Here is a 7,708-nt window from a genome sequence, read left to right on the forward strand (position 1 = left end):
GCTTTATACACTGATGAAGAAAATGACAACTTGTAAAACGTTTTCATAAAATGTGCCAGCTCATGAATTCCTGTTGATGGCTCAAGAACTGTGTACAAATTCCTCTTGGCTGTCCACTTGAATACAGCATTCTTTTCTTTCATTAGAAACGACACCAACAACTGAGATCACCACCAGCACTACATCAGGTTAGTAACATCATCTATCAATCTTGTTAGCTTTTCCTTTAGGACTCTGTGCTTTGTTTAGTGAAGCTCTATATAGCACCCTCTTCAGGAACATTTGTTCATTGCTTTATTCAAAAAATGTAGATTCTCACCACGAAAATGTAGATTCAACTACTGAATTAAGGAGACCTTTTGGTGCTGATTGCCTGCAATAATTAAAACAAAGAGCATTGAGACTGGCACCTTTCAGTGGACATGGATAAGGATTTTTACTTTTATAGAATAGGTCTCTTCCCTTCACCTCTTCCACTATTCCGGGAGGCTTAGGTCATGGCAACGCTGTGAAACAGTTTTGTTTCTGCTCATTGATTTTTCCAAAATTGATCAACGAAGGAGTTTAGAACTTTCCTTGAAAAATCACAATGTCTTTTCATAATTTCAGGCCAATTGATCAATGACGAAGCAAAATTTGCTTCTAAATGTCTTTGTCTTTGGCACGAGCAATGAACATTGTTAAAATTCAGCCCAATCTCAGGAAAATGTGCAGTGTCGTATTGAAATTGATTGTTGACTTTTGTAATTCAATTTGTAAATGTTTTTCTATTTACTCTCCAGGAACAACACCAACAACATCTTTGACAACTGGTACAACTGAGTCCACCTCCAGTTCCACAACAGGTGAGTCAAACCACTTTCAATAAACATTGGCAAATCAAGGACAATGAGCCAACATTGCTAACATCAGCTTTGTGACTTACTTCTTGAATATTTGCTTACATTCTTGGCATAAATTGTGCAAATATACATGTTAAGATGTCAATGTTTGGCTCATAACAATTTGACCAAATTATGACACAATTTCAATATAGTCCGGATTTGTGAAGGAAATGAGTTGGTGTTTTCTGCTTCTCATTTTCTTTGGGCATTCCGTAGCAAAAAACAAAACCATGATTATAATGAACACATTTTACGCAAGTTGAGGATCATGTATCAATGGGACATATGAACAGACATGCTTACCCATAGTGCACACATTCCATACTATTAGAAATTATGGTATTAAGTAGATCTTGCGGTCTTTGGTAGACGGTGGATCTACCAGGAAATCCGCAAATTGTGTGTAGAGAGAACAGGTTTATTTGTTATGGCACAGAAATATTCAGCCGCTGATTGATCAAAAGTATATTTTGCCCTGCCAATTTATTCAATGAAGAATGAAAATACCATCTGATAAACATTTTAATTAAGTGTGCCAGCATATGAATTCCTGCTGATGGTTTCCTGACTACCAATGCTTAGCTGTATACCAATTCCTCTTGGCTGTCTTGGTTGAATATTGTGTTATTTTCTTTCACTAGAAACACCAACAACTACATCAACAACTGAGACCACTACCAGTACTACATCAGGTTAGTGACAATATATTTCAGACACTTGTAGGAAAGGCACACATAACGGTGAGTTATGTAATCTCCATGCACACAACACCCACGGAACAAATCAATCTGAAGTCTCTGGTGCCGTGAGGTAGGAGTTGCACCAGCTGTGGCACTTTACCGCTACTTATGTTCTAAATTTCTGATCAGTATTCTTAGAATACTTGCTGAGCTTCCACAAAATCTGGTTGGTACATTAAGAAATTGAAATTGTTTGTGAAAATCGCAAAAGGGATCTACCAAGGAAGTTAATAACATAAATGCCCCCCAACTATCCAGAGTCCTGAGCTACGGATACACCGTTATAAATAAAGGTATTAAAATCAGAGAAAATGCAAGATGACAAACAAAAGAAAATGGGAGGAATCACACTGTGTAGCTGGAATATAAGGGGTATTAATGGAACAATTAAAAGGGGCAAAATACTAGCTCAGTTGAAATCATATAACACGGACATTTTGTTTCTTCAAGAAACGCACCTTAAACATCAAGACCAGATGAGATTGAGGGCGAAATGGATAGGCCAAACATTTCACTCCTCATACACATCGAAATCTAGAGGCACCGCAATTATTATTCGCAAAGGAATACCATTCAAATCAAAGAATATTATATCAGATAAGGAAGGGAGATACCTTATAGTCACAGGAGAGATTTATGCTACGCCAATCACCTTGGTAAACATATATGCGCCCAATTTTGATAATCCTCAATTTTTTAATAAAATTCTGAATAAAATTGCAGAATCTAACTACCAAAATGTTATAATTGGAGGAGACTTCAACTGTGCTTTAGATCCGTATTTAGATAAATCGATGCAAAAACAAAGAGGTAATAAGAAAGCTAAAACTAGTGAACTCTTAAATAGATATATAAAAAATACAAATATAGCAGATGTTTGGAGGATCGCGAACCCGACTGGAAGGGAATACTCGTTTTATTCAATGGTGCATAAAACATACTCACGCATAGACTATTTCCTAGTGGATTCAAAACTAATCCCTTATACTCTTAACCCTAAATACCACACTAATACGATTTCAGATCATTCCCCGCTAACTTTTGTTTTAAAATTGGAAGGAATCTCTATGAACACATCGTTCTGGAGGTTTAACTCGCAAATTTTGAAAGACCCACAAGGGAGTATATATCTAAAAAAACAAATGGATCTATTTTTTGAGATAAATGATACACCAGATATTTCGCCTACTTTATTATGGGAATCCTTCAAAGCATTTATTAGAGGAGTCATTATCTCGTATCAAGCTTTTCAAAACAAAAAGAATAAAAATGAACAAAGACAATTAGAAGAACAAATCAGACAACTAGATATAGATAATGCTAAAGATCCAACTATGGATAAGCATAATAAAATTTTAATTTTGAAATTTAAGCTAAATAAATTACTATCAGAGAAGATTATAAGATTATTCCAAATTACCAAACAAGAATGTTTTGAATTTGGGGATAAACCCCATAAACTTTTGGCACGCCAATTGAAAAAACGGGAAAAAGATCATGAAATTTTAAAGATTAAATCAGATAGAGGGGAATTATTAACACTACCTCAGGATATCAATAAAAGATTTGCTGAATATTAAAAGAACTTATATACATCGAAAACGCTAATAGACAATAACAAAGCTTTAGAATTTTTGACCGATTGTAACCACCCAAAATTAGAATTGAAAGAACAAGAGGAACTGGGAGCATAAATTACAGCTAAGGAAATAGAAGACACAATAAACACACTTAAGAATGGAAAAACACCAGGACCAGACGGATTCAGTAATGTATTTTATAAATGTTTTTACGATACAGTGACCCCACGTCTACAGAAAATGTATACATTTGCTTTTAAAGAACAAATCTTACCTGAAACACTAGCTGAATCAACGATCACACTAATACTTAAAAAAGATAAAGATATAGAAGAACCAGGATCATACAGAGCTATTGCATTGTTAAATACTGATCAAAAAATATTAGCGAAAATACTAGCTAGAAGATTAAGTCAATATGTCAGTAAATTAATAAATAAGGATTAGACGGGATTTATACCTAAGAGACACTCATTTAATAACCTGAGACGTCTGCTTAACATAATGCACTCTTACAAATCTCAAGAACAAGAGTTATCTATCATTTCATTGGACGCAGAAAAAGCGTTTGATCAAGTAGAATGGGATTATATGTTTAAAGTATTGCAAAAATTTCAAATGGGAGAGAGTTTCATCGCATGGATAAAATTATTATATAACAAACCCACGGCTAGAATATTAACTGATAATATACTATCTACGAAATTTCAATTAACAAGGGGTAATAGACAAGGGTGTTCATTATCACCGCTACTATTCGCTCTAGTAATTGAACCCTTAGCTGAAAAAATTAGAACACATCCTGACATCTATGGGTATAATACAAAACATTCAAATAACAAAATATCCTTATACGCAGATGATGTATTACTATATATCACAAAACCCCAAATCAGTATACCAAACATATTAAACCTAATCGAGGATTTCGGATCTTTCTCAGGATACAGAATAAACTGGAACAAAAGTGAAATTATGTCAATAAAACCGAAAGACTCAACACATCTATTGAAATTCCCCTTTAAAATAGCTACAGAAAAATTTAAATATTTAGGAATTGAAATCACTAGAAATTACCACGGTATGTTTAATGCTAATTATAGCCCCTTACTTAAGAAATTAAACAATCTAATTAAATTCTGGAAAACGCTGCCGATGTCTTTAATAGGTCGAATAAATGCTATAAAAATGATTTTTTTACCACAAATCCTATATTTATTTCAATCAATTCCAATATATCCTCCAAAAACTTTTTTCAAAAAATTAGACTCAGACATCACAAACTTTATATGGGATTATAAATCCCACAGAATACAAAAAGCACACCTCAGTAAACCAAAAGAGATGGGTGGTCTAGCGCTCCCTAACTTCATGTACTATAATTGGGCGGTAAATATTAAAAATATGATTCACCTGCTGGACAACTCTGCCCAGCAGGTGGACTGGATTATAATGGAGAGAGAGGACTGCGCTCCTGGTAATACAGGCGCGACTCTCCTCTCACCAACGAATTTGAATAACAAATATTATAATAAAAATCCAATGATACATAGTACAATCAGAACTTCGAAACAAATAAAACAGAACTTAAAATTAAGAAATCTATCTCTGCTAATGCCAATAGCCAATAACCCTTCGTTTAAACCCTCAATTATAGATAAATCATTTACACAATGGGAAAGAACGGGAATCAAAACGCTCGGAGACCTGTATGAATTAGGGAAATTATTACCATTTCAACAATTACAACTGAAATATAACTTGAAAAATAATCAATATTTTAAATATCTTCAAATCTGTGATTATCTGAAAAAATATACAAAAGACTATTATAATATGCCCCCAGACTTATTAGATGAAGCCATGAAGATAAAGGCTGAATCAGCAAATCTAATATAATACATATAATATTATATTGAATATAGAAATACCTACAACAGATAATATTAGAAGAGATTGGGAACAAGAATTAGCTATAAAAATTTCAAAAGAGAACTGGGATAAACACTGTTGTTTATGAATAATATGTGCATAAATGCTCGATCAACGTACGACATACTCTAATCCAATATAAAACATTACACAGACTATATTATTCAAAAACTAAAATAAATAAACTCTTCCCCAATGTCTCACCCATTTGTGATAAATGTCAGGTACAAGAAGCTAACATAGCGCACTCTTTTGTTTTCTGTACAAAAATTCAAAAATTCTGGAACGAAATATTTGAAATCTTTACAAAATTATTTAAAACAAAACTTCTACCCAGAGTAGAATGGATCATTTTTGTAATATCGGAAGGTAACCCTGAATTAAATATGTTTCAAAAGAACTTACTTAATTATGGGCTAATAATCGGAAAAAAAGCTTATACTTAAATTTTGGAAAAATGCTCCAATACCAACAACAAAAATGTGGATTTCAAACATGTTCGAAACATTACACTTGGAAGAGATGAGACTCCTCCTAGCAGGTAAAGCAAATCACTTCCAAAAGACGTGGTCTGCATTTATGGAACTATTACAAGCTAAGGTGCAATAATAAGTTAAAATATAAAGGCTACCAGGACCGGGTAATGGGGGGTATAAAATACATTTTTAATAAAAACATGGTTGGTATATCCTTTTTTGCGGAGTTTTGTGTTACAATAGAGCGACTGATTTTCCTTTTTTCCTTTTTTTTCCTTTCTTTCTAGGGTCTTAATTATTTTCTTTGCTTCCTTCTCTAATTCCTTCCCTAAGGGGTTCTTTTCTGCACCTTCACGATTCTTGATTACTTTTCTTACTTCTTTTATTTATTTCTCTTTTAAAGCTCAAAAAATGAAGTGGTACAACATAATGTAATAAGATATACGCGATGTATTAATGTGATTTACTGTACTGCTAATAAAAATTAAAAATAAATTAAAAAAAAAAGAAATTGTTTGTGATGGCCCTGAAATATTCAGCTGCTGATTGACAAGGATTTACACTTTGGTAGAAAAGTTTCTTCCCTTCCCCTCTTCCACTATTCTGGGAGTTTTTGGTCATGAAAACGTTATTAAACAATTTTGTTTCTGCTCCATGATTTTCCAAAATGAATCAACGAAGGAGTTCAGAACTTTCTTCAAAAAATCACAATGTCTTTTCATGATTTAGTTCCATTTGATAAATGATGAAGCAAAATTTGGTTCATTTCTAAATGTCCTTTGCTTAGGCATGAGCATTGAACATTGATAACATTCATCCCAGTCTCAGGAAAATGTGCAGAGTCCTACTGAAATTGATTGCTGACTCTTGTAATTCAATCTGTAATTTTTTTTTCTATTTGCTCTCCAGGAACAACACCAACAACATCTTTGACAACTGGCACAACTGAGTCCACCACCAGTTCCACAACAGGTGAGTCAAACCACTTTTAGTAAACATTGGCTAATCTTTAGACAATGGGGCAACATTTCTAACATCAGCACTGTGGCTCCATTCTTTTATCTTCGCTCACATTATGGGCATGAATCGTGAAACTATACTGCTAGTAATAATGGCGTAAAGAAGACCATACAGTGTATGGAAGACGTGTTTCGATACGCAGGGATATCCGCAATCGTTCGAGATGGCAGGGAAATATTAATATGCTAATTGACAGATAAATAAATTTAGCAGCATACTATGTCCTCCTACGTTTTTCTACGATGAAGGAAATATCAAGTGTAACATGTTTTATTAAAAGGTGCCAGTTGATAAATTCTTGTTGAAGGATTCTAAACTGCATAACAATATATTTCAGATAATTGTAGGAAAGGCACACATAACAGGTACATATAGTCTCCATGCACACAATACCCATGGAATAAATCAATCTGAAGTCTCTGGTGCTTTGAGGAAAGAGTTGCACCAGCTGTGGCACTTTACCGCTCCTTATGTTCTAAATTTCTGATCAGTAGTTCTTAGAATACTTGCTGAGCTTCCACAAAATCTGAAGTTGGTACATTAAGAAATTGAAATTGTGTGTGATGGCCCGTAAATATTCAGCTGCTGATTGACAAGGAAAACGTAATGCAGCCGTATAGTATGGCCGCATGCTTTATACGCTGATGAAGAAAATGACAACTTGTAAAACGTTTTCATAAAATGTGCCAGCTCATGAATTCCTGTTGATGGCTCAAGAACTGCGTACAAATTCCTCTTGGCTGTCCACTTGAATACAGCATTCTTTTCTTTCACTAGAAACGACACCAACAACTGAGATCACCACCAGCACTACATTAGGTTAGTAACACCATCTATCAATCTTGTTAGCTTTTCCTTTAGGACTCTGTGCTTTGTTTTGTGAAGTTCTATATAGCACCCTCTTCAGGAACATTTGATCATTGCTTTATTCCAAAAATATAGATTCTCACCACGAAAATGTAGATTCAACTACTGAATTAAGGAGGCCTTTTGGTGCTGATTGCCTGCAATAATTTAAAAAAGAGCATTGAGACTGGCACCTTTCAGTGGACATGGATAAGGATTTTTACTTTTAT

The sequence above is a fragment of the Leucoraja erinacea genome, chromosome 22 (assembly GCF_028641065.1).
Source record: "Leucoraja erinacea ecotype New England chromosome 22, Leri_hhj_1, whole genome shotgun sequence".
NCBI lineage: Eukaryota > Metazoa > Chordata > Chondrichthyes > Rajiformes > Rajidae > Leucoraja > Leucoraja erinaceus.